Source organism: Microcebus murinus, chromosome 14 (genome assembly GCF_040939455.1).
Source record: "Microcebus murinus isolate Inina chromosome 14, M.murinus_Inina_mat1.0, whole genome shotgun sequence".
Lineage (NCBI taxonomy): Eukaryota > Metazoa > Chordata > Mammalia > Primates > Cheirogaleidae > Microcebus > Microcebus murinus.
Genome location: NC_134117.1, coordinates 56,110,360 through 56,137,631, shown reverse-complemented (window position 1 = coordinate 56,137,631; position 27,272 = coordinate 56,110,360). Strand labels below are relative to the sequence as shown.

Below are 27,272 nucleotides of genomic sequence, written 5' to 3'. Positions count from 1 at the left end.
AAAAGCGAGGGAGAGAGCGAGGGGAGGCGGAAGGAAAGGGAAAGCGAGAGCGCGGCGAGAGCGCAGAGCGCCAGCCAAGCCGAGCCCAGCAGAGCGCTGGCGGCGGCGGCGCTGCGCTCCGCTCCGGCCGTGACTCCGCGCCGGCTTTTGCGGGCGGCCGGCGGCGCGGGGCCCTTTGGAAATAGAATAGCCAATGTAATCTGACACTTCAACTTGCTCGGCTCCGGGCGAGTTGATTCACTTACTCACCCCCTAACGCCGAGTTCCTTTTCACTGTCTGTGGACATTAAAAAAGCGAGCGGCGGCGGCGGGCGCCCGGGAGAGCGAGCGGCCGGGCGACGGGCGGGCGAGCAGCGACCGGGCGGCCGAGCGAGCGAGCGAGCACCGCCGGCGCAGCGCGGTGACCCCAGCCCCAGCCGGCGCGGAGCGGAGACGGAGCCGAGCGATCTCGGCGCCCTCGCCGCGCTCCTCCCGGCCCGAGCCGGCCCTGCCCGGCGGTGGCGGCGGCGCGTCCTCCAGCGGCGGCAGTAGCGCTCGCAGCGCCCGGTAAGTTTGGGGCCAGAACCAGGCGCCCGCTGGCCCCGGGGCTTCCTCCTGCTCCCCGCTGACTCGCGGGGTGCAAGCGTGGGGTGCTGGGGCTTTTCCCTTAAAGGGTCTGCCAGAGCGGGGCGAGTGGCCGGCCGCTCGGGCTGCGCTCCGCTCCCCTTGGCGGCCGGGGGCGGAGGCCCAGGCGGCCGGCGAGCTCCGAGCTGCGCGGAGCCGGCTTGGGCTGCGCGCAGGGGCCGGGGTTCGTCGGGTGTGCGGGGCGTAAGTGCGGCCGTGCGCGCGCGGACCCGGTGCCCGCCTTCTGCCGGCGCGCCTCCAGCCCTCGCTCTGGACACCCGGGGGCCGGGCAGGACCGGGAGTCGGAGGAGGGAGGGAAGGACCGGGGAAGGACCGCCTCGGTCTCCCTCGCCTCCTGTGGGGAGATGCGAAGTTGTGCTCCAGTGTGTGTACGAGAACCGCCGGGGAAGGCGCCGGATTTCGGGGTGGCAGGGGGTGGTGGCGTTAAGTTGTGCACCCGAATTTCCAGGGAAAACACACACTTTTGTAAACGGGAGGTGGGGGAGCGGTTAAGTTGTTTGTGTGGGAGTTGCCCGGGGAAAGGCGGCGCGGTACACGCGAGGAACGCCGAGGCGTGTGGCTGTGTGGGGGCTTCTTGTGGTGCCTCGGGAGCCCGAGGGGCGCTCGGGCCACCGCCTGGACCGGGCTGCCCCGGCCAGGAGGGGAGCCCAGAGGGAAGATGTGCGAGTGTGTGTGTGCGCGCGCGCGCTGCAAATACGAAAGTAATTTCCCCGTGTTCTTTCTTCCTCTCCGTCTCCGGCGGCGGTTGCCCCGGGGGAGTGGGAGGCCAGCCCGGACGGAGGTTGGGAGGCCGGCCCGGGCCGGGGCTGGAGCTGGGGTCGAGGGGGGAGGGTGGCGGGCTTCTTTCACATTCCTGGCGTTGGGGTTAGAGAGAAAACAGTGGGGAGCGCGGCCTCGGCGTCTGGGGCGCCGGCAGCGGGCGCGCGTCGCCCCCTCGCCGGGGACATCTGTCCAGGAAGCCGGCCTGGCGGGGAGAGGGCGCGGTGCGGAGGGCAGGCTCCCTGCCCCGGAGCGGTGGGGGCGCGGGCGAGGGGCGGCCGCCTTCCCGGCCATTGTGCGCCAGCAGATTTTCACGGGAGACTGCCCCGGAGCCGCCGGAGAAGGCCGGGAGCCGGCCTCAGCCCCGGGTTTAAAAGACACTCCAGGAATGTAAACAACCCGGGCGGGAGGGCGGGCGGGAGCGCGCCAGGGCAGCCGGCCCGGGCCCCCACCCCGCCCCGGGGGACTGCCTGTCGGCCGGGCCGCCCTGCCCTACCCCTCTACCTGCCGCAAACTTTTTCGTCCTCTGCCTTTCCTTCGCACCTCGCCCCTCCAGCGAGGCACGGAGCGACCGCCTCTCCGGGCGGGGGCCCACGGCGCCTGGCACCCGCGCCTGACCCGGGAGGCCGGGCCGCCCAGTCCCGGCTTCGGCGCCCGGAGCCCCGGCTGAGCCCCAGAGCCGCCGGCTTCCTGGGCAGGCAGTGCCTGAGTAACTGGGGTTCCGAGCCTGCCCGCCCGCCCGCCTCCCTCCCTTCCTCCCTCCCTCCCGCTGCTCCTTCCCCCGCTCGCTCTCCCCCTTCTCCTCTCCCCTGACTGCTTTTCCAATGCCCTGACATGAGGGAGGAAGATTTAACTTGGCAGCCCAAACAAATGTTCTCTCAGAGGTCCTCCAAGAAGCTGGCGGCTGGGCTGGCGGGGTGAGGGCACTGCTGGGCCAGCCTTTCCCTTCCCTCTGCTCTGCCACGGACGTTCGGAGCCCCCGGGTGGACAGCCCAGGCCTGGGAGAGCAGAGCCCAACCCCAGAGGTTTAAAAGGGCAGTGGGCAGCTGCTATGAGAGGCCCTGCCTGGCCTGGCGCCGCGAGCAGAGCCGCTCCGAGCTGCCTGCTGGTGCCAAGGGTTTTCTGAAGGATTTTCTTGAGCAACAGTTTGTCTCCCTGCTGAAACCTGGGATCCGGGCCTGATGGACCAGAGGGTTAACCAGTGCCCTCTCCTCCTCCCTTGTGGGTGTGAGGACGGGCTGGTTACACAGGGCAGGGCAGGAGGCCAGAGGCTGTTCCCAGAGGTGCCTGGGTTTGCTTATTATTGTGTTTTGAAGGTACAGATAGAGCAGCCAGCGCTGGGGCTGGGGAACCGCTGGGTTCGGATGGTCCCTGGAGTGTGAACGCTGCCTGTGAGCCATCAGGGAAGTTTAGGCTAGAGAGCAAGCCCCTCGCTTTCACTGTCCCGCTGGTTTTTGAGGGGGTCCAGAGTGGGGGCAATTCTGGCCCCTCCCTTGGTGGCTCCTGGCCCTGGTGCAGGGCCGGGTGGGTTTGTGAATACCCCAAGCCTCGTGCTGACCTTTCCTTCTTCAAGTTGAGGATGTTGAAACGCCAGCATCAAACAAAAGACACATTGAAGGCTGTATCTGCCACAGAGCACGTGTGACTTGGGAGCCCAGGGAATGCATTTGGAGGGAGATGGTGTTTTCTTCTGAGTTTTATGATTTCAGTTGGGTTTTGTTTTCCCCAAAAGGACAGAAGCATCTCCTTGTCCCAAATCACGAGGTTATGAAGAGCTGTTTTCACATGTAAATCTCAAAAGTTGAGACTTGTGAGAGTTGGTGGCAGTGACCAGGGGGTGGGGGCAAGCAGGGAGTTTGCAAGAGTTGGCCTGGGCATTTCGGGTATGGCTGGCCGAGAAGAATTAGGAATAAGAAATTGCTGGACTTATGGGAAACTTTGAATAAATAGCCTTGTCTATGCAGAAAAGGGTTGCTGGCTCCTTTGTGTGGACAAAATGTCCCTTTTCTCTCCCAAGAAAAGGGGGGAGGAAGATTCTTGTTCCACTCACAGCCGGGAGCAAAGTGAAGAAAGATCTAGAAACTGAGGGTCTGGCCATAGAACCAGTTTCTCTCCCTCTCTGTCTCACACTCACACACACACACACACACATACACACACTCCTCCCTGGCTTCAATAACACAACATTGTCCCCATCCCTGGCTCCCATAGATATGCGTCCAACACAGGACAGGTGTCCAGGGTTGACCCATTCCAGAAAATTGCAGGGGCAAGGACCCAGCTGAGAAGAGCTGCAAACTTCACTTTTTTTCCTGATTGGGGGAGGGGGGGAGGCAATTAAGGAAGGAAGACACTTTGAGGCCTGCCATGTTCTGAGAGTTTTGTCACGAGAGTACCTGCGTATGAAGCCACGGGCACAGGGGGTCCAATGAGTGTCAGTGACCCTGGCCTCAGGGTAAGACATGCTGTAAGAAATTTGGGCTCCAACAAGTTAATTTCCGGAAGCTTCTGTGGGTACTCGGTCATGGAACCAGGAAGCAGGGCCTGCCAGGTCGTGACTGGGTCCCCTACGTTTTTATTCATAACTTTGCTCCCGAGGGCCCTTGCCCGGCTCCTATCGCTGCCTCATCTTTATGAGGTTCCTGAGATTTTGTGTGGACAACAAAGGCCGGGCTGCCGTAATCACCCCTACACCGCGGCAGCCTGGCCTGGTGGCTGCCCTGACCGCTCAGCGGGACACAGTGCCCTCTGCCTGCGCCCTCTGAGGGGGGCTCTTTGTCCTCAAGAGTCCCTGAGGATGGGAACTCAGCAGTCCGCTTGGGCTCCAGGGGTGAGTCTGAGGTTGGGCTCTACCTTCAGAGAGAACGAAGGCAGGTTGAGAAAACCAATCTCAGGCATAGGCTCCAGGGAGAGTCCAGAAACGCGTCATGGTTATGTGGGTCTTCCCGCTACCCAAGGAGATGGTGGAGAGCAAGAAGGTGTCAGCTTGCTGGCCCCTTTGGGCCAGTAACTTCCTTCCTCTGCTGGGCCTCAGTTTTCTGATCTGTAAAATGGGTACAGTGATAGGAGTCCTCCCATCCCAACTGGCTGCTGGGTGGATGAGGCAGACGTAAGCACAAGAACTCTGAGCATGTGCCCCTGGAAGGCCTGGCAGGCTCTGGGTGCAGAATGAATAGAACACAAAGCGGTTGGATTGGGGGGTGCTAGAAGCATTTTCCAGAAGCTGCTCTCTCATCGAAGTCTACCACCCTGGCAGCTTATTGTCCAGCCGCTTCAGCTTGCATGCCCCTTAGGACAGGGTGCTCGCCACTTCCAGGAAGCCTCAGCCTTTCGTGCATGTCTTCTGGAAATCCACAGCTCCTCACCCTCGTTCTGGGCTTGAGGTGCAGAGGGCTCTCCAGACCACAGACTCGTTATTTTCTGAATGATCATGTGTTCAAGACCAGTGCCCAGGCAGGCCGTACTGACACGGGGAAGGGCCCCCCTCCGAATGGCTGCTTCCAGCCCTTACTGGGAGTGAGCTCTGGGGGTGGGAACGGCCTGCCTGAGGAGCTCCCTGTCACTTGCTTTGCCTTCGCATGCCCGGCCTGCCTCTTGGCGCTTTCTCTCCGTGCAGCTGGGCATGAGAGGGAAGGGGGTGCAAACTGAGGGGTGGGGTCGGTCAGGGGCCCAGCTTTGATGCCACAGGCGTTTACCGAGAGTCCACAGTGCAAAGCCTGTGCCTGTGTGAGACCCAGAGCTGTGTGAGACGGTTCCTGCTCCTTAGGTGCTTACGGGCCAGTAAGGGCAGCAACATCAGTCCAAATAAATAATTAACCACTACCGGCTGGCTGCCTGCCATGGGGCACATGATGACAGCAATAACCGCGGCCCCTCTCCTTTGTGCAGTTGGTGGATTTAGACGTATCCTCCAACTTTGTTTAACCCCAGGAGCAGCAGTGTAAGCTGGTTACTGTTTGGAATTACCCCCATGAACAGGAAAACCAAGGTTCAGAGAGGTCCGACGACTTGTGGCAAGGCCAGGACTCAACGTAAGGCATTGCTGCGCCAATACTCTGTGCTGCCTCCTTCCCAGTCCCCTGAGTGAGAGCCCCAACCAGGCTGGGCAGGGGCGCAGAAGTCCTGTGGATTGCAACAATGGGGACCGGGGGAGCGAGGGTGAGGAGGAGCTGTTCCCAGGAAGGGTCACAGCTATGCCTCCTCTGTCCTCCTTCCTCCCATTGGGCAGCACAGGGCCATGCCCCTGCAGCCGGGCCCCTTTCTTTTAGCAGTGTCTGACAGCCAGAGCTTGCTCTGACTCCAAATCCTGCCTTGACTGCCCCAGGCACACACCCCAGGGGGACTTTGGGTTCCTGCTGCCCTCTGCAGCCTGCAAAACCTCCTGGTTTTCTGGAGCTCAGCTGAGCGCTACCCTAGGACAAGGCTGCAGCTGGTGGGGTTCAGGGCAGGGAGCAGCCGGGCAGGCTGAGCTGGCACCTCCCCAGGAAGCCTGGCCCAGCCTGGCACACCTGTGCAGGTAATGACTGTAGCTTTGGAGGGCCTGGCCCCGCCTGTCAGGCCCAGCTGCCGGGGTTACTGCAGGCTTGTGCTGGGGGAGGCCGGGGTGTCTGAGCTAATTAGATTTCTTGGATTTCAATGCTCCCCTAATCCTGTTAGCCGGGTTGTAATTGTAACCACTTGAAGGTTTCGGCTGTGGCAGGCTGTTGAGGACAGACGGCATGGGGACTCTGCTCTGCCCCGGCCCTAGCCCTAGACAGCCAGCTGGGGACTGGGGAGTGGCTTCCTAGGCCTCCAGGGTAAGGGTCTGAGTGACGGTGGGCGTTGTGGTTTTCTATAGAGTCTCAGCTTCGGGGACTGTCAGAACACACATGGACCTTTGAGATCATCTGGCTCACTGTACAAATGGGGAAACTGAGGCCCACAGAGGAACAGGGACTGGCCCAGGACCTCAGTGGCTGGTAGCGGCAGAGCATCAGGGACTTGTGATCTTTGCCTCTGGAGTCTTCAGGGCAGGTCTGGAATCCCCAGAGGTTTCTGTCGCCAGACATAGGGATTGGGGGCATTCATTTGTCCCCAGTCCCCTAGTTGGCATTACCTATTCTATATCCCCCTACCCTGTGTGCACGTGTGCCTGCCCGCCCACACTGGCACACATGCGCACACGCAGCCCTGCTGGCCAGGGCTTCGGCTAGGAACTGAGGTCTGCCTTGCCCGGGACCCTGAGGCAAGGGACCTCCCCCTCCTCCACTAGCCCTTCCCAGATGCTTGCCCTCTTGGAGTGTCCATTTCAGTGCACATCAGGAAATGGCCAAGCTATTCTGATGGGGAGGGTGTTAAAATATATACGGTCTCTTTGTACTTTCCCTGGCTTTTGCTTCCAGAGTTCTTTTTTGGTGTCTGGCTTAAATGGAAACTGCACCCACTCCTTGTCTTCTCTCCCCGCACCCTATTCCCACTCGGGTCACCCACCCCCAGGGGTTGGCGCTGGCAGGGGGAGGTGGAACTCCTTCCCCCAGCAGTCCCCTGCTGTCATCCTCCTCTTGGCTCTGGAGCAGCAGGGAGCGATGTCTGGAAACCTCCTTCCACTTCTGAAGCTCCCTGGCTCTGGGTTTGAACCCCTAGACAGGTAGCCTAGAATCAGGGGAGACCGATTGGGTTGCCTGGTCTGACCTTTCCTTTTCTAGCCCAGGAAACTGAACCGTGGAAAGAAACGACTGGCCTCATCCAAGGTCAGCTGTGAATGGGTGACTGAGTTGAGCCTGGAACCCGGCCTCAACCAGCCCATTAGCTCATGAAACATTTATTGCAGGTGTGCCACTGGCCCCTGTTGGCCCCACACAGCCCCTTAGCCACGCTTGCGCTCGTGAATAAATGCTTTTCAGCTCTCAGTCAACCTGGGGGTGGGGCGGGCAGGGTTCGCTTCTGAGTGCTCAGGAAAAGGACTAAGGATGGGGCATCTTCAGCAGTAGTCCAGGGCCGGGGGAGCATGGATTGGCATCGGAGCCCCAACCCAGCAGCATGTGTCTTTACAGGGTGATTGTGATGTGGGTTTGAGGGAAGTGAAACCTTTTAGGGAGGGTACAAGGTTTCTCATCTGCTAGGGCCTGTTTAGCCAAGAGGATGGGTGGCTTCCTCTGTCTCCTCCCTACCCTCTCCCCCAGCCTTGCACGGGAGCTGACTTTTGTCCTGTGCAGCGCTAAATGACCCACTCGCTTGCTCCTGCCATCACTTCCTCTGTGGGCAGGGGAGCAGGGAGTCTTCTCACCACGCCCTGGGAGTCGCCAGCTGAGAGTCACCTGTGCGAGGTCCAGGTGAGAGCACAGGAGGAAGAGCCGGCTGGGCCCAGGCTAAGGGGGCAGATGCTGGGTGCCTGGAGCTTGCCCTGTCCGCAGGGCCCCCGCCCAGTCTCCCAGCCCTGCTCCCTGCTGGACCTTGACCCCAGCCGGGAAGCACAGTGCGCAGCTGCAGCCAGCCAGTGACCTGGCCTCGGGACTGACAGGTACCGAGCCCTCTAGGGAAGAGCCCGGAAACTCTTTCCTGGCATTTGCAAGTGGGAAGGGTTCTACAGGGGGTCTCTGTCCAGCCTTCTGGTCTTGCAGGTGGGGAAGCCCAGGGAGGTGGAGGGACTGGCTGCAGCTCACACAGTGGGGTGGTGCCCCAGTGCTGGGGTGTCTCATCCAGCCAGTGGTGCGGCTGTGTGGGGAGGGGTGGAGTTTTCCATTGATGTCTGGCTTTCGTGCCCCTGCTGTTGTTTGTGTCCTTAAAATGACTTTCCAAAGGTCTACCATAAATATCATAATAGCCAGCAATTATTGAGCAACTGCTTTGCTTCAGGCTCTTCTCAGACTGCTTAGGTTCAACCCTCAGCTCCACCCTTTGTGAGCTCTGTAACTTTGGACAGGTTAGGTTTAACTTCTCAGACTTTGGTCTCCACATCTGCAGAGCAGGCTTACTAATAGTGCAATAAGAATTAACATACTGCCTCCCCAGAGGTTGAGAAGATGGAGCGTGCACAGTGCCTGGCACATAGTAGTGCTCAAGAAATGACGGCCTTAGTCTTTGCCGTGCCTTACCTCTGACTTAGGGATGCCTCGGGCCCAGCCAAAGCCGGAACCCTGTCTCCTGATCCCCAGCACCCGCCATGATCCACACTCTCTTCCTTTGTAGCATGAAAGGCTGGTACATCATCTCTGCAATGCCCCAGTAACAACCCAAGGACGTTTTCATTCAGCCTACCACGGAAGCCTGTTCCCCTTGGAGAGGAGTTAGGCAGGCGGAGATTGCATCTGGATTGGGGCTGGGGGCGCTGCTGGGCTTTGCCAACTGTATGCTACTGTGCAGAATCGCTGTGAACAGGAACTGACTGTGGGACCTCCAGCCAGGTACTCACCCCTTTGAGCCTCAGTTTCCTTATCTGAAAATCATGAGCGAAGATCACATCATTGTTTCCCAAAGTGGGTTCTGAGGAACACCAGTCCCAAAAGGGAGGGGTGCATGGTACGCTGCCCCTTTCCTGGGAACCTGTCGACCTATTTGCCTGCAAGGGAAGTTGCGGAGTAGAGAGCCCTTTCTCAGCCCAGCCTTTCTCAAACCTGCAGGACACACTACCTACCCCCCTTCGTAGTGCACAATAACTACTGAAAAGACCAGTGGAACATTTGGGGAAATGCCAGGCTAAATGGTCCCTTCCATCTACTGTTCCCTCCAGCCCAGGATGGTTTACCTGCTGAAGAACTATGTTCCCGGGGGCCTCACAGTGGGCAGGACAGGGAAGGTGTCCACCTGGACAGAAACCCTGCCCCCAAGCTGCTTTCCTGGCAGTTCCAGCTGATTCTACCCACCCTCCAGCCTGCATCTGTGTCACTTTTGCTGGCCTCCTTTTCTTTTCTTTATTTGTTACCAGACCACAAATCTTTTTGTGGTTGGGCAGTCCCAAAAGCAAAGCCAGCTCGGCAGAGGGGTGGGACCTCTGCCACGTCCCTTGAGATGGGCGCAGAGGCTCTCGGGCTGTCAGAGCTGGAAGGGCCTTGTACTCGCCTGCAGGGGCTGGGAGCCCCCTGAACCTGTGTCCACACCTTTGCAAACGTGCATTTTTCTGGAAGGATGGTCCACAGCGTTATTCAGACCCTCCAATCAGTGGGGACACCTGAAAGTGGTATCAAAACCGTGGCCTTAATCCAAGGGGCTACCTACAAGTGCCTGGCTGTGGAGTGGAATGGAACCACCATCCTGCCTTTCTCTCCTTCCTGCCCACACAGCCTTCCCTTCCAGCTCAGTGTTGACAACCCCTGCTTCTAATCCAGCTTGATGACCAAGGTCATGAAAAATGGTAGGCCCCTAGGACACAAGCCTTCCTATAGTGCTAGGGTGGTGGGGGAGTGCCGGGGATGGTGGGGGAGTGGCAGACAGGTATGACCTTCTGTGCCAGGTGACCTCACTGTGGAACCGTCCCATCTGGTCCTGGCTGAAATGCTGGGGATTAGGAAGTTCCCACCCACCCCTTCTTCCAGGAAGGCTGGGCAGGGCTGGTTCAGCACTCACCTCTGGGTCAGGAGTCCAGCTCCAGTCCTGCTGGCCACCTGGTTAAAGGATGGTGTTCATGGGCTGGGGGGCCCACTGGTCTTTATGTGCGCTGCTATCTTCAGAACGCCTGCTGGTGGGAATTGGCTGTGAGCCCTGCTGGGGGCGTCGTGCTGGTGGTGAGGAGGGGAGCCGTGGGCCCATGCTGGGGTTCCGTGCTCATGCTGGCAGGCCCACCGCGTGACCACGGATGGGTCACTTGGCCTCTCTGGCTCATAGTCCTCACGTCCCTGACCCTCTGGGATTTGAGAAGTGGGCTTTGTGGCTGGCAGGGGGTGCGTGAGGGGATTCTTGGCCACCAGCCTCCCTGCCTGGTTTGCCTGGCCCATGTGAGCTCCACAATCTTCTTGTGCCTCAGCTCCTGGGAGAAGAGCAGAAAGCTTTGGGTGTGATCTCTGTTTTGACTTGTATAGATTTAAGGGGTGCGAGTACAATTTTGTTACGTGGACACATCGCATAGTGGGGAATTCTGGGCTCCTGGCGTACCCATCACCCGGATAAGGCACATTGCACCTGTCACACCTGGGTGTGATCTCTTGTTTGGCGTTTGGTGATGGGGCGGTGAGTCCGTGAGTTTGGCATCGACTACCTCCTGCAAGAGGGTGCCCTTCCGATTCCCGCTCCCCAGCCCCAGTCTGGGTCAACACCTCCACCTGCATTTTTGGCCGTGTGTGGGCTTTCTGCCTTGTGGGTGGCCTCCCTCCCAGCCAGCTCCCCAGAGGGGCCCGGGCAGCGTACTCTGCTCCACCTAAGGGCTCTGGACACTACTGTTTCCGGTATTTGGGGAACCTTGATTCCCAAGACCGCAGGACCTTGGCGGCCACCTTGTCTGATGCCTGCTACGCAGGTGACTTGTCCCCCTTCTGTAGCGTCCCCACAGAGCCCCTTCCTGTGTGGGCTTGCATGCCTCCAGGCACAGGCTGCTCCCACCTCCCTGGCAGCCCCTCTGTCTAGGCATGCCACGTGGAGCCTAGAAGGATAGCCTTCCCCTAGTTCTCATCGCGGGACCATGTGGAATACGGAGAATTCGGTTCTCAGGAACTCTCTTCCATACTCTGCATCAGGGATCGTGTCCTCAGAGAACTCTCCTCTTTAGGCTGAGTCCAAGGCTGGAGCAGGCAAAGGGGGCTTCCTGGAGGAGGTGGCCTTCTTATATCCCCTGGGCCTCCTTATTATCTCTGCCTCTGGTAAAAGTCTGGGCAGCTTGGAGACCTCGGGCCTGACCTGGAAATAACCTGGCCCAGGTTGTGAAACCGAGAAGCAGGCTGGGGAGGCTCCGGCAGTGGCTCACTGGGGCCCGAGGGGAAGAAAGCGGCTTGGCATCTGCTCGCCAAGCAGGGTCAGACATGCTGGCAGCTCGAGAAGGCGGTCTGTCTCCCAGCCTCTCCCAGCACGCTCACCTGCACCTGGAGCTGGAGCCCCTCGACAGCCAGGGGCTGGGGTGGCACTTGCGCCTGCCCGCCTGCACCTGGCTCCTTGCTGAACCCCTCTGGGTCCCACTCTGCCCCCTGCCACTCTGACAGGGCACAGAGTATCCTATGAGACCTGGCCTTTCGGCAGGGAGCACTGGATTGGGAGTCAGAACTTCTGGCATTGCCTCCTACCAGTGGCTTCACTGGGGGCTGCTGCCAGAGTCAGATGGGAGAGCCGGCGCCTCGCATGCTCTGCAGTGTCACCGCGTCTGAGAGTGTGGTGTCCTATGGCCGTGTGCAGCGGTGATAATGGCAGCGCAGAAAGGCGTGGGAGGTCATCCAGGCCAGCCCTTTTATTGAGCTGCGGAGCCTGACCCCGGAGGGGACAGGGTCACATGGCAAGTCCCTGGCAGGGTTGGGACTAACACCCAGGTGCTCCCACCATCCGTCCAGGGCCTGGCCCCTGCCTCGTTACTCCACGGAAACCCGTTCCCGGAGCGAGGCACAGGCGAGGTTCCTCTGGCAGGGGCGCTGGCCTGGCCGGAACTGACCAGATTCATCTCACAAAGCTGCTGGGCCTCTGGCTGTGCTCACCAGGACGGCCGGGCCTGGGGGCAGGCAGGCAGGCGGTCACCAGGGTCTCTGTGAGACAGCTGGCCCTCCAGCCCAGGCCCCTGCCTGTGACTGCTGCCCTGTAGCAGGCACTTTCTCTTAATACCTGCCTGATACAGGGCTGCCCTGATCCTGGCAGCCATCACCTTGGGTGGAAACAGTCCCCAGGAGCCTACCAGAGACCACTGCCCAGTTGTCTGGCCCAGCTGGCCACAGGGTGTTGCCCAGGTTTGGACCAGGGCTTATATTTGTGGCCCTAGATCCAGCCCGGTGTGACTCCTCCCAGGCCCCTGAAGACCCAAAGATGCTTGTTGAATTCCCTTCTCACCCATTTCGCAGATTAGAGAACTGAGGCCAGAAAGGATTCCAGCTATAGAGCCGCAAGATCCCAAGTCCACCTGGCCTGGCCCGTCCTGGCCTCCCTCTGCTTCCTGCCCCTGCTCCCCGAGGCTGTCCTTGGCCTGCCCAGGCCTCATGCATGGGACTGAGTGGCAATGGGCACAGTAGCAATGGCTTCTTTTTCCTCGGACAGCCCCAGGCCCCCGGGCCAGGCCCTGCCGGGGTCCTTGTGCCAGCCTGAGAATGAGGTTCTGCCTGGGATCCCTCTATGCCTCCCCTTCCCCAGCGCCCCAAGAAAGATGGACTCACTTATTCCTTCAGCAAGTTTGTCAAGCACCTCCTATGTGCCAGGCACTATCCCAGGCCCTGGGGATACACTGGTGAACCTGACGGAGACCCTGCTTACATCCTAGTAGATGAGACAGTCAACAAGTCAACAACTTAATGCATGATGCCATGCTGAGCTATAAGTGCTTTGAAGAAAAATAAACCAGGATTGGGTGATACAGGGGGACAAGTGGGGGGGGGGGCGCTTAGATGGAGTGGTCAGGGAAGGCTTCTCTGAAGAGGCTGCATTTGAGCAGATACCTCAGGGAGGTGAGGGAGTGAATCCCATGAACAGTTGGGAGAAGAGCTCTCCAGGCAGCAGGAGCAGCCTGTGCAAAGTCCCTGTGGCAGGTGCATGTGTGGCGTGCTCCAGGAAAAGCAGGGAGGCAAGTGTGGCTGGGTGGAGTGAAGGAAGGAGAGAGATAGGAGAGGAAGTCAGCAAGGTGATCAGGGACCAGGTCACAGAGGGCCTCATCAAGCACAGGAAGGGCTTCTGACTTCATGCTCGGTGATTTGGAAGCCACAGGAGGATTTTAAACGAGGTGCCTAGACTATCGGATATGCGTTCTAAGAAGGTCCCCTGACTGGTGAGCTGAGAATAGACTGTCAGGGAACGAGGTGGCAAGGAGGAGACCAGCTGGGCAGCCTTTGCAGGAACCGGAGTGGTCAGTGGGGCAGTGAGACAAGGCCAGATCCTGGGGTATTTGGAAGGTTGTCTGAGACTGTGCCCGGAAGCCCATTGTCCGCTTCTGTAAAGCAGGCTGCAGGGGCCGGCACTGGAGGAACTGGCCCAGGTCTCTGAGTCCTGGAGACCTGAGCCCTTTTCCTCTTATGCTTACCACCTTCCATGCCACAAGCTCCTCTGTCACAGGTGCCCATTTAACAGTTGGAAAAATAGAGGCAGAGTGAAGTGTTCCCGATACTCTGGGCTACACTTGCAGTTGTGACGTTCTGCATCTCGTCTCCATGCCCCTCTCCAGCTGACCCCCTTCCATCCACCCCCCACACTGCCGTATCTTCTACTCTGCGCACCCTAGCTTTCTAACATGCCAGTCACCAGTCAGCCCTGGGGCCTTGGCATATGCTAGCTCCTCCACCCTCATGTTTCGGTCTGGTGAACTCCTACCCATCTGTAAGTGCCCAGTTAAAGAGCCGCCATCTCTGAACTCCCTCCCCTGATGCTCTTAGACACTGAGGATTTCTCCACTGAAAACTCTCCTGTTTCCCTTCCACACTCCAGTGCCTGGGATCAACTTGGACTGGGGCCGGGTCTGTGCCTCCCTTCACACCCCCTCTTTCCGCTCTGTGTCCTCACAGCCTGGCCCAGGGCCGGCACAGAGGAGGGAACAAAAACATTTCAGTGTATTCCTGGAGCAGTAGCTGGTTACTATGGAAACAAGGAAGTGTTGCAACTTCCTGAACTTGAGGTTGGGGTCAAAGAGGGCAGCTGTATGTTGGCCCCAAGGGATCAAGCCAGAATGAGCATCTTGAGGTTCTTATTAATTCAGATCACTTAAGACAGGCCCTTTCCTCTCCCTGAGCCTCAGTGTACCCATCAGCAAGATGGGGGTGTAGGGGTGGCTTGGCTCTGTTCTAATGTTCTATGTCCCTGTGCCTCCAGTCCTGCTGCAGGATCACAGGCAGGCCCTTTGCCCTCTTTGGGCCTCAATTTCCTCATTTTGTTCATCCTTCTCCTCCAAGAAGATACCTCCTGAGTCAAGCAACTCCAGAATCCCAGAGTCCCAGCACTGGGATTCTTGTGACTTACAGAGGCACAAAGAGGGAGGTGGCAATGTGGGGAGCCGGAGGGCGGGTTGGTAGGAGAAGCCAGGCTGGCTCACGCCGGTCTGAGCCTGTGCGGGCCCCTGAGTCTCCTTCCCTCACCTTGAGGGTGGCCAGCGCCAGTGTTTGCCGCGGCTCCTGCCTCCGCTGGACGCTGCCAGCTCCCCGCTCCGGCGCGGCAGCGAGTGGAGCCAGGCCTGCGCTCGGAGGGCGGCAGGTCCCGGGGCAGCCCTAGAGGCTGCTGGTGCCCACGGTGGCAGGACCGAGAGGGTGGGCAGCATGTTCTCGACGTGTCTCTCCTCTCTCCGCTTCACTGCTCGGAAGCCAAGAGCTAGCCAAGCACGGAACTGCAGCCGGGCTGCTGGCTCCTCCTCCACGGCCCTGCGGTACCTGGGCAGGGCGGTTCCGGGGCTCGGCCACAAAGGCCTCCCATCCAGCCTCTCCAAACCAGTGTGGCCAAGGGACCAACCAAGATGCCCAGCGTGGGACCAGGCCCCGAGACGAGTCTGGCCCCCGCCATTGGCACCTGCCATTGGGCAGAGTGGGCAGAGGCCTCAGCCTGCCTGACACCCCCAAAACCCCCACTCCTGCCTGGAACTTGTGAGTGGCTTTTGGCCTTCCCTACCAGACCCGAAAGAGGGACCTGGGATGAGAGGCCCTCGGTGGCTCCCTGGGCCTGCATGCTCATCTGTAAAATGGGTGGGAGTGCCTGCCTCCCAGGGCCACCAGGAGAGGAGGCAGAGAAAGGCAGTTGGTGGTCTCCAGAGCCCAGTAAAAAACACTTGATAGTTTCTCTGGCAGCGGGCAAGCCCAGGCTCCGGCCCAGGAGATGCCCCTGAGAACCGCTTTTGCAGGAAATGACAGCCCAGTCCTTTTCAGAATGAGCATCTCATTCTGGGTATGAGATGTGCCTCTGCCTCTTGATTCCGAGCTGTGCCTGGTGGCCAGGGACCCGAGTAGCCACTGAGTTGTGCCTTCCTGTCCTGCCTACCACTGCTCTCTGTCCTTCCAGGGTTGGGGTGGATGACACCCCCAGGCGGCACCAGGAACTAGGAAGGGAGGGGCCTGGGTGGGCGTCAGGAGACCCACTTCCCGGCTCTACTGTGCATCAGCTTCCTAAGTGGACAAGCCCCTTGCTCTCTCTGCCCCCAGTTTCCCCAGCTGTGCATTGAGGTGGCTTTTAGCTGGAACTCTCCTTTTGGATACCTATTTAAGCATTTTTGCCTCCAAGATAGGTGAGGCACCCTAAACTAGACCCGTAGAATTCAATGTCGAGTATCTTAGCTCAACTCGCAAAGTTCTCAGCAGCCTTGGCCACCGCAGGCAGGGGTTTGTGTTTCAGCGTGTGCGCAAGGACAGAACGGGTCTCCCCACCCCTCCTCACCTTTCAAACTTCGGTTCTGTCATTACCTCCCCCCAGGGGCCTCTCAGGTGCTCCCCTCTGGGCTCTCCAGTCCTGTGAATTCTCCCCCACTGGACTGTGTCCTCCGGGAGGGGACAGCTGGGTACCAGCTGCGTCTCATTCCTGTATCCCCTGACAATACCTGGAGCAGAGAAGGTGCTCAGCAAAGCTTGATGAATTATTGAGTGATCAAATGGAAGCTCCCAGCTATCCAGATAGTTCCACTGGCCAGAAAGCCCAGGTTTCTCAGCATCCAGGTTCCACTCTGTTATTTTTGCTTGCTGGAGTTTTGCTCATCATAGGGGATCTTTAACCAAAAAAAAAAAATCTATTTTTCTGGAAGTTCTATGGCTGGGACTAATATTCTATACTTTTGGCCAATCTCCTGTCTTTCAAAACCAGTGCTTTCTGACTTGCACTTTTGCATTTGCTTTATGTACCTTATCTGAGAAGCTTCTTTTTCTCATGTGGATTCCAAATAGTAAATAATTCCACCTCTCCTTTTATTTGGATTTCTCATGCCAAAAAGGCGAGGAGGGTTAGTAAACACTCTGCTTTGGTTGTTCTTTGTTTTGTTAAGTATTTTTTACCTCTTAGCACGTAAGATTTTATCTGCCTTTTCTACCTACCTGAACCCCAGGCCTCCGCCCCTCCGCCCCTCCACCACTGCCTGTTCAGCGGCCTCGCGTCTACCAGGACTGCTGTGTGGTGGTGTGCGTCGCTCGCTGCAGAACTTGGGGGCGGTCCTTCACATTGTCGTCCCCACAGATTGTACATTCATTAAATAATTCCCTGGCAGTGGGGGTGGTAAAGTGTCTTGAGGAAGGGGAGCCCTGTTCCAATTCTCATACAGCTACCCTGGGACTAGGCGTGCGCTGCTGTCGCCCCCACCGCTCCAGCTGAAATTTGGAAGTCACCTTGACTCCTTCCCAGGACTGCACCCCATGACATTGGGTTTCCATGTCCCCATACCCTGCCCAGAGGATGACTTGTGGGTGTATGTAGTCAGGAAACTGACGCCTCTGGACCCCACCTTCCCAGTGTTTCTGAAGCTGCCCCTCCTCTCCACTCCCCACGCAGCCGCCTTCCGCCTTGGTGTCTACCTCCAGTTTCCCCTTTCCTGTTCTCCCTTCACTTGGCCACCAGTGTGGGCCTTAATAAAAGGCACCCCGATCTGTCACCTGCTCCACTAATACTCCTTCGCATGCCTCTCCATTACATATACAACCTGGCGTTCGAGGCCGTTTGTTTGCAGGCCTCGGCTGAACTTTCACTCGTGTATGCTTTGCACGTTCTGTTCCTGTTCCCCTCTGCTCTGTCTGCCTGGTGAACTCCCAGTCATCCTGCAGAGCCCTACTCAAGCCTCAGGTAGCCTTTGAGCACCAGCCAGGCCGACTGGACTGGGACTCCCCTTGCCCCCCAGCTCCCCAGGCACTGTTTTCTGACCGCTGGTGCAGCTGTCATCTGGCAGGAACGCAGCCACCTTCAGGATGCCCCTCTGGCTCCTGACTCCCACACACCCAGCACCTCCAGCTTGGCATCTAGCGAACGTTCCAGAATGTTCTCTGCATAGGTGTATTATTCACCTATGACAGCTACCCTTTGTGCAGAGCTCGTGGGTTTTGTGGCTTGGAGCAGCCCCGTGTTAATGGTCTGACCCCGTGGTCCCTCCTTTTGCCCTCCCCCTCGCCAGCTAGAGCCAGAGCAATGGCCGGGCTGTGCTGGGCTCCCAGGAGCGCCTCCCGGGCCGGGTTGTTTTGCGCAAAGCTGCCGGGTCTGAGGACACCTGTGAGTCAGCTGTGCCTGCATTGCCGCCCGCCCAGGCTCGGCTTCCTGGGAGAATTGGCTCAGCAGCAGCAGCCTGGGCCAGGCCGCAGGGCCTCTTGGGCAAGACTCCCTGGGCAGGGCCAGGGGCTGGGGCCTGGTACACACGGCCTGCGCACCAGGCGAGGCCGTGGGCAAATGGGCTCCAGCTTGCCAGGGTGCTGGGGGAGGGCAGGAGGGAGTGACACCCTTCTGCTGGGTAAACACGGGTGTTCAGGCCTGCCTAGGCACGTCCCTGCGCTCTGTCAGTTAAAGGTGCAGGGCAGCATTTCACCGAGCTGGGAGTTGCCAGGTGTCAGTGAGAGGGTGACAGGGAGGGACACATGGGAGCCTCCACAGACTTTTCCTGGGGTTCAGACCCTCCAGGCTTTTCCAGAAACAGAGCAGAGGCTGCGGGGATTTGTGGGTCCCTGGGCAGTGTCTGGTGGCCTCTCCCCCCCCCACCCCCCCGTCTATGAGATCTTTGCTGCAATGCTGGCCGCTCCCTGGGGCCTGGGGCGGGCGTGTGGGCCGTGCACGGGGGCGGCGGTGAGCCCGGTCTGAGACCGGATCTCCCACTTCGCTGTCCTCACTGCAAATGCATTTCGGGCCTCATTCACCTGAGGCAAAGCTCATGTCCATGGGGACACCCGTTGTGTACCAGATGTCGTAGTTTGGGGTCTCAGGACTGACATGACAACTCGCCGAAGCAGGAGGCGTTAGCCTGTCTTACAGAGGACGAAGCCGGAGCTCAGAGGGGTGAAGTTCTCCAGGCCCCACGGCTACTGAGGGAGTCTGGTCTCCTCCCTGCGTGGGGCCATGACTCGGTTTTTCTTTTTCAGTCCTTGTCTATTGGTGCAGATGAGTAAACCACGGGCGTGGTTGTCCGCCCCCGCCCCTCCAGCCGGAGAGCCCTGAGCAGGTACTGGGCTGGGGCGGCCCTGGGTGGTGGCAGGCAGCCTGGGAGCCTGGCAGCTGGTGGAGTTCACTGCCACCCGGCACAGCTTCTCTGGGGTCCACGCTGGAGCGTCGGCACGTTGGATCATGCTCCCCGCCCAGCGGGAGCCGAGCGGGCCCACTTCCCTGGAGGAAAAAGTAGCCCTTGGCACACGTGTGAACACAGATTGAGGGGCAGTGGCAGCGACAAAGAAAGCGGGGTGCTACCCATCAGTCCAGCTCACCTTCCTTTTCCGAGATGAACTAAGCTGAGAGTTTTTTGCCTTCTGTTTCCTTCTCGCTGGGTTTTGGTCCACTGTTCTTGGAGTGTCTGGGGTATCCCACGGGGAGCAGGGGGCCCCTCTCCCTGGGCCTGGAAACTAGGACTGATCTGTTGGATCAGATGGGAGTTAGGTAGAAATCAGGGGGTGCTGGGCCCAGCGGGCGCTTGGGGTGCCTGCTGCATGCCCCCTGAAGGTGGAATCCCATGCAGGGCCTGTCAGTTTGCAGGGCTGCGAGGTCGTCACCCACAGGGACCTACGGGAATAAGCAAGACCCGCTGGCCGCACCTGGGATAGGGGACCAACCAGTCCTTGCATGGGCAGGAGCCAGACCTGCCTCTTCCTTCTCCCTCCGCCCCCCCCCCCAGGCCACCTGCTCCCTTTTCTCGTTGCATGTGTCCATGTGTGCCCTTATGAGCTCCTGGTTTTCATAAGGGAGGAGACAGGTTGCAGAGAGACGGGATGAGCCAGAGTGTAATTTTATTTCTGTGGTTCTCCTTTCAAGCTGTCACGGTAAATCTATTTTACTTGTCACTTTGTAAATCATTATGCAGGATTAAGCCTTTTACCAGCTTTTAAGGCTTTTGCAGCCATGGACAACCCCACCTCTCCCCGACCCTGGCTCCCTCTTCCTCCCACCTCCCTTATGAATGACCAGCCTGCTGTGGGCACATCTCTCAGTTAGAATGAGAGTGGGGACCTGGGAGACAGCTTGACGTCAGTGAGTTTAGCTATCCCGGTTTGCAGATGGGAAAAGAAGCCCAGGGGAGGAAGGGACTCCCAGGTCCAGGGCCCAGGATGCTCGAAGTTTTCTGATGCTTCTAGAGCAGGGGAGAGAGCACTTGCTGCAAGAAACCCAGCGTGGGGCATTGGAGGTTTTCTTATGCCCCATGGGGACCTGGGGGCTCCCTGTGGCTGTGGCAGGATTGCTCAAGGCCCACAGGCTTAGAGCAGGAAAAGGGCCTCCTGTCCCCTCCCAGGTCTGGGGCCAGGGGGTGACAGAGCAGGAGGTAGGGGTGTGGATGGAAGGTAGAGGTGTGGGTGGGGGTGCCACACCCACATGTAGAGCCCCATTATTTTATTTCTCCAGAAATCTCTGCCCTTCTCCAGAGAGGGCTTTGGGAGGCACGAACAATGAAAGCATTTGCTGAAATGTTCAGAGTCGCAGATAGTGGCCGGGACTGCTAGGCCAAGAGCCAGCAGTGTGCAGCGGTGCGTTTCCCATCACTGGCCCATCTGGAGGGGCCTGCTCAGAAACAGAGAAAACAAAACGGTGCCCACACACAAGGCTGACAAGGGAGCCGAGCTCGTGGGGTGCCCAGGGCCAGACTGCACGCCAAGCCCCGCCAGGTCCCACTCAGTCATATACTTGCTGCCTTCACCATCGGGATAGGCTGGGCTCGTCCCCAGGCTGAGGCCTTCTTCCTGGGGACAGGGGCTCCAGGGCCGCTCCTGTCTGGGAGGCCGGCGTTCGCCCAGCCTGCTTCCCCCACTGCCCACCCAGCTCCTTTGTCTCCAGCCCTGGCAGATTCACCAGGCACTGCAATTTCAGTCCCCAAGGGGACCCGCTGGAGCATCTCCTTAGGGCAGGGTCCTGTGCCTGGAGACCCTGGACGGGGCAGCGTCCACCCCCACGGCCCTGCCCACCACATGGAGCAGCTGCCTGCTTCTAGAACTGAGCTGCTTCTGGAAGGCCAGAGCCTGTCTCGGTATCCCCTGGCTCAGGGGCCATAGGGCACAGTCTAAGGCAGTATTCCTTGAGTGGAAGGACGGCCAAAGAGAAATCCTGAGACCCCGACCTCAAGGAGTTTCACATTCTAAATTGGAAACTAAGTCTTGACTGCTCGGCAGAATAGCATAGAAAGGTACCGAAAGCTCCAGAGACATCGGCTAAGAAGTTCCAAGGGGTGAGGGATGAGAGTGGGCTGGAGTGGTCAGGATGTCCCCTGGAGAGGGGACATTCAAGGGGCAGCACTGAGGGTGCAGAGGCCTTAGCTGGAACAGGGCAAGGAGGAGGGGAGGAAAGGCACTTCAGGGAGGCAGAATGGGCGGGAACAAAGGAAGGGAGGTGTGCGCACATGCGGGGTGCTTGGCGACAGCTCAGCCAGCACCCATGGACTTCAGGGGGTCAGCAGTGGCCAAGTCTCCAGGGATGGCCGGGACCCCCAGAGGAAAGTCCAGGGGGACACTTACCCTAGAGGCGGGCAGGGGAGGGGTGTGACAGATCGGGTCTGGCAGAGCCGTGCTCTAGGAGATTAATCTGGAGCCCGGGTTGGTGGAGGAGACTGGAGCCCGAATGACGTCGTGAGTGAGTGGAGGCCCCGGGTACCCATCGGGACCGACCTGCCACCCTGTGCTGCGTGGGAGGGCCGGCGGTGTCCTCAGCCTGCAAAATGGGAGACTCAGGAACCTGCCCAGCCGCTGTCTGCCCGCCGCTGTGGGGAGGAAACCAGGCGCGGGGAGGGAAGTTGCTGTGAGCCAGTGTTGCTGGGTTTCATCCCCGTCTCAAAAATCGTTGGCGGCGGCATGGCCATTTTGTGGCTGCTGGCCTCCCTTGGTCCTCCTGATTGGAGGTGACCCCAAGATCTGAGTTTCATTCCCAGCAAGATAGGTATGACTTTGAGCCAGTCACCGCCCCTCCTCCAAGGCCTCAGCTTTCTCCTCTGTAAATGGGTCGGTCCGGACAGCCCCCGTCTCGCTGGCTGGTGGGGAACACGTGCCGCGTGTGGCTTGGCTGGTGTTGTGTGCTAGGAGGCCAAGGCTCAGGCTGCGGCTGGAGCGTCCCTCTGCAGGTAGGCTCCACCTCCCCTGGCAGTCCCGCTGTCACGACAGCGTTGCGACACCCCCAAATAAGCCTTAAAACCTTGGCCAAGAGGTTCTTGGTCTCTGCTGACTTCTGGGGCCATTCCAAGTTTCCTTGCACTTCCTGCCCACTCCTGGGAGGCCCCCTATTAGAGTCGTAGGTAACGAACCCAGAACCCATATCAGATACCTGTTGTCTCCCCGCAAGCCTTGCACAAGGCATGTGCCTTTAAGCGATGGCTCGTGGCTGTTTGAAATCCTGACCCCACCTGGCAGAGGGGTGGTCAGGCAGCTCACTTTTCTATAAGATGGGTTTTTTTTTAAAAGAACGATTTTGTTTTTCTGATAAAGGAGCCTTTGAGATAGTGAGCAGAAAGAGTCCCGAGCATGCCCCAAAGCTGTTTGAATATGATGCAGACAATAATAGAGAGGCTCCTGGGGACTCACCAAACAATAGGGGAAACTGAGGCTCAGAGAGCAAAAGGGACTGTCCTGAAGCCCACCAGCAAGAGAGTGAGGGGGTAACTTTATTATTCCTAACCACGACCACCACCGTGTTCAGGAGACGTGTTGGGTTCCGTGCGCGGCGACACGCAGTCTCTGTGCGTTATCTCGTGTAACACTGCAAAGACCCCGGGGAGGGAGGGACTGTTTGTATACCAGTCTCACACGCAGGCTTGAAGGGCCCCCCGTAGTGCTCGGAGTGGTTAAGGCCGCAGAGCAGGACTGTGTTAGAGGCAGGATTTGAACACGGGCCTTGGGGAATCCAGAGCCCCCTCCCCCTGTCCTCGGTGGACCCCCTGCGTCCCTCTTGGGGGCCTCTGGCTGGTGGGCCCCCAGGCAGCAGTGCGGAGACAGTCTTCCTCTTTCTAGGAGGTGTTGGTGCAGAGGACTTTTGTATTGGGGAGATAAAAGAGCCTGTTTGGGATGATTTTTATCAGCTTGAGCTAGCCGGTTTGACTTACAGGAAGAAGCCAATTTGCATTTTGGGAGAGAGCTGAGCGTAAAGGCTGCAGTGAGCGCTGGGTGGATTTATAAATAAACAGTCGACCCAGGGCATTGTGTGTCCCCAGTGGCACAATGCTGGGTTCGTATTGACACCACAGGCCCGGTCTGCACGTCACAGCTGCCCTTTGCACAGAAAGGGCCTAATTGAGTCAGAGAGCGCTGCCGCTGGGAATGCCAAGGAGCCCGTCCTCCGGCCTGGCTTCCCCGGGCACAGGCAGGCCGGGTGAGTCCGGCTGCAGCCGGGCCTGTTTACCGAGGCTGCTGGCATCGCGTGCCAGGTGCAGAGCCCGAGGCCACTCAGAAGGCTGCAAGCGCTGCAGCTGGGCGGCCTCTGCTCTCCTGGAACCCGGAGGGAGCGCTGGAGCCAGGTCCCCGGAGGCTGGGGCCGGTTGCCCGGCGGTCACCCGTCAGTCTCCAGGGCTGATGGTCTGGGCTCGAACCCGCACACTGCCACTGGCGCGTTCTTCGGCTCTCTGGAGACAGACGCCTGGGCCATGAAACGGGTACGACAACCGGGCTATTTTGAGAATTAAATGAGATGAGGTCAACAGTAGCTGTGCTGTCAGTCGTTCCTGCCCTGCCAGTGGGACGCCTGAGTGATTTTCAACGAGTCCAAGGCCTCCCTGGGCCTCGCTGTCCTCTTCAGAAAGGGGTGGGACTGGAAGCTGGCCGGGACCCTCGGGCCGGCGGGGGCTTCTCCTGCCCCTCCGGACCAGGGGCCGCGGCTCTCGGACCAGCCAGGATTCATACCTTGCGTCTTCCAGGACTGGGGGCTTTCGACTCCCTGCAGCACCTCAGTGTCCATGGGTACAAAGTGGGGATGGTTGGGGTTGCTAGGAGGACAGAGTATGGCAGTGCATGCTCCGTGCTCAGCATAGAGCCGGCCACATGGTGAGTGTCATCCACAAATTGTGCGTAATATTTATTTCAAGAAAAAAGATCTATCTTCAAATCAGAACGCTATGTATTGTCAGATATTCTCCCAAGTCCAGGTGCCTCTGGATGACAATAGCACCCGCAGCACCGGCAGTTAGCAGGCTGCCCCCCTCGAGGCCCGTCTGCCCTCTGTGTGCCCCCCCGACGGTGACCCTGGTTCAGAGCTGACTCAGGCAGCCAGCTGAACCCGTCCCCGCCGGGCCGTTGGGCCTCGCCGGGTGTCTGGCTGGTCTCTCCGGTTAGGTAAGGACGGTTGCTCATCCGACCTGGCTGCCCCGAGTGCAGACGTGCCGCCTCTCCTGTCTTCCCGAGGCGTCTGGTCTATCGCCGTGGGCTTGGAACGCACCAAGAAACACCTTCACTCGGGGACATCCAGCCCTGCGACCCCAGGCAGCTTCCGGTTAATCTTCTGTTTTTTTTTTGAGACAGAGTCTCCCTTTGTTGCCCAGGCTAGAGTGAGTGCCATGGCATTAGCCTAGCTCACAGCAACCTCTAACTCCTGTGCTCAAGCAATCCTGTTGCCTCAGCCTCCCGAGTAGCTGGGACTACAGGCATGCACCACCATGCCCGGCTAATTTTTTCTATATTAGTTGGCCAATTAATTTCTTTCTATTTATGGTCGAGATGGGGTTGCTCGCTCTTGCTCAGGCTGGTTTCGAACTCCTGACCTCGAGCAATCCTCCCGCCTCAGCCTCCCAGAGTGCTAGGATTACAGGCGTGAGCCACCGCGCCCGGCCCCAGTTAATCTTCTGTGTGCAGTGGGTCTCTGTTCCTCAGAGGCCAGTCTTGGTGACCCCAAACCTTTCTCAGGTCCACGTCTCTGTCCTCGGGGTGGGTTGGACCCACCAGCAGACTGCGGCACAGAGGCGCCTCGTGTGCACCGTGCCTGGTGCTTTAGGGGTGCGTCTACTCTGCTGAGCCTGCAGGACCCCATGAGACGGGCGGGGCCACAGGCCTCTCCCCCGTTGTATGGGGGAGCCAACGGGCAGAACTCGGCCCAGGCACATGTTTTGCCTCCATGCTGGGGCCAGGATGAAAGCCCAGCTCTTCCAGTCCCTGCCTGTTCTCCACCCTGGGTTTGGGGCCTGCTGGGCTCCTGGGATGGGGTGGTGGCCAGAACAGATAAGATCTCTATCGGTGGGGAGCCAATGGGAGAACACGGGCAAACACACCGGTCAGTGACACCTGTATAAATCACGGTAAGTGCTCGGAGAGACACACGCAGGGTGCTGGGTGGCAAACTCCAAGAGGCAGACGTGGGGGGCCTTCAGACAGGGAGGCCTGTCCGAGGAGGGTGGAGGAGATGGCAGGCAGGCAGAGGAAACGGCCCAGGCCTGGAAGGGAGACCTGAGCGCCGGGGTTGGTGGCTGGGGCAGAGTGGCGTGAGGTGAGGCGAGCAGCTCACGTCGTCCTCAGCTCCAGCCTGCTGCCTCCGGCCTAGAGCTGATAGCCGCAGACATGCCCCCATCTGTGGGTGGGTTCCACACGGGGCTGGCTCCCTGCCCCAGCCAAGGGGCACATGACGATGACATCACGGGCTATTTCTGCCTCCCGCCGGCCACCCCCATCTTTGCAGCATGAATGGGAGGCCTGGCCCCGGCTCCGCTCCCTGCTGCTGAATACCACCTGCTGTTTCAGTGTCCCTCCTGCTGTCACAGAGGGTGGCGGAGGCTGAGGGGTGGTGCGAGGGCTGTCACCAAGGGTCCCAGGACAAGCCTGTGTCCTCCCACTGCCTAGGGTCAGCCCTGGTCCTGCAACCTTTATTTATTTACTTTGGGCCTTTCTCAAAACTCTGGTAGCAGCTTGCCTGGAATGAAATGTGAAGAACTTGAGATAATAATAAAATCAATTGGACTGTTTCCCCAGTAATTCTAGAGACTGATGCATCATTAATGTTGGTAATACAGTGCCTGTCAGATCACAAACTTCTCAATAAATGTGCAGCTGGCAAGCTCTGATAGAAATTGGAGGCAAGCAGGGAATGAGATTTGGGGCCTTTGATATATGGGGTGTCAGTGGCGCGGTGAAGTTTTTATCAATTTCTGTCACTTTGGGCTTTTGTGCTCACTACATATGTGGTCTTCACGGCACCTCTCTGCAGGCTGCTTGGATGCTAACTGCCCCCCGCCCCCAGGAGAGGAGAAAGAGGAGTGAGCAGAGTGGGCCCCGACACCCAGCCCGGAGCCCTTCTGGGGGGCCTCGTTACCAAGAGCTTCCCGGGTGGACGTGGGTGGGCAAAGCCCGAGGCCTTTGGACCTGACCCCCTGGGCCACTCAGCTACTTCGCAAGCATGGATGGGGTCCCTGCTGGGTTCAAGACCTGCCCTTGCGGGCTCCAGGGCTCTGGATGGAAACCTGAAGCTTGGGGGTGTCAAAGGGTCATTTCTACCTAAGGGTCAAAGGTCAGAGGAAAACGGAGTCAGGAGCTCTGCGGGCCCAGACCCGGAAGAGCCCTGGAGTTCCTGGGGAAGTGAGGAGTCTGGCCCGGCCTCAGCAGCACCGGCGAGAAGGGAGAAGCTACCTGCGGGCAGCATAGTGGGGTGGTCAGGACCTGCACTGTAGAGCCAGACTGTCAGGCTCTGAGTCCTACCTCCCACGCTTTCCACCTGGGCAGCCTCAGGGAAGCGACTCAGCTGCTCTGGGCCTCAGTTTCCTCATCTGTAAAATAGAGGTGGTAATAGGACCACCTACCTCAGAGGGCTCTTGTGGTCATAAATGAATTAATACCTGTGCAGAACTTAGAACAGTGCCTGGTCCGCTGTGAGCACGTGATAGACATTGGCGTTGTTTTTGCATAATTATCTCAGTTTACCCACCAGTACCTGAGAGCGATACAGGCGAGATTCAGAGGTGAAGCAGGGTGTCCAGACTCTTATAGCCAGTCCAGGGCAGAACTGGGATTTGAGCCCATGTGACCCCAAAGCTGCGGGCTCTCTGTCTCTTAAGTTGCTGCGGAGACTAGGGCTGGGCGTGAGGACCTTGGATACACGTGTGAAGGAGGTGGCGTGGGGATGGGGGCCCAGCACCCTACAGAAGTCAGGCCTGTGAGGTCAGTGTCATTAGCAAGGAGGTTAATAACCTGGGTGGGCAATGAATGGGCTCAGGCTTTGCTGGTCAGTAGCCATCTGCAGGCTAAGAGCTTCCGAGATGGGGACTGAAATGTGCCACAGACGTTTGCATTGGCTCTTGGGGTTTGGCCCGAAAAGGTGGCTTCGAGTGGCAGATGAGCCAAATGGGAACTATGTTGGTAGCAGATTGCAGAGGTAGGTTAGGGTGTCACTGTTGTGGCTGCACCCTGCTTGGGAACAGGCCCAGAGACCCAGCAAGGCCTGAAACCCTCCACACCCGCCCCGGACCCCTGTGTCTGGAAACAGGAGCGAGAGGGCCCCTACACTTGGAGGGAGGCCCATGCTGACACAGCCATGGCTGTTGGACCTACTGGGGACTGCCTTGAGGGCCTGAGGGTCAGGTGTGCTGCTGCTGGAGACCAGTGCTCCAGGTCCCCCTGGACACAGGGACCCTACACCCCTCTGAACACGGTGCTCCTGGCCCTCCCCTAGTGGCCTTCAAGATGCCCCACCCTCCCCACGGCTCCAGAAGACTCTACCCCCCATCTGTGTTTGCTTTTAAAGGAAGGGAGGTTGCAAAGCCCCTGGGCCCTCAGGAAAGA

At 59.0% G+C, this 27,272-nt stretch overlaps 1 protein-coding gene across 4 annotated transcripts in view; it reads left to right on the top strand.

Annotated features, from left to right (window-relative positions):
• Nucleotides 1-226: 226 nt before the first annotated feature.
• The window catches only part of ZMIZ1 (zinc finger MIZ-type containing 1), a 228,058-nt gene continuing 201,012 nt past the window's right edge, over nt 227-27,272 (top strand). For all 4 annotated transcript variants that reach the window (XM_012762467.2, XM_012762468.3, XM_012762470.3 and 1 more), the window contains exon 1: nt 227-546. The gene's annotated coding sequence lies outside the window, so the exon portion shown is untranslated. The remainder of the gene's footprint in view (nt 547-27,272) is intronic.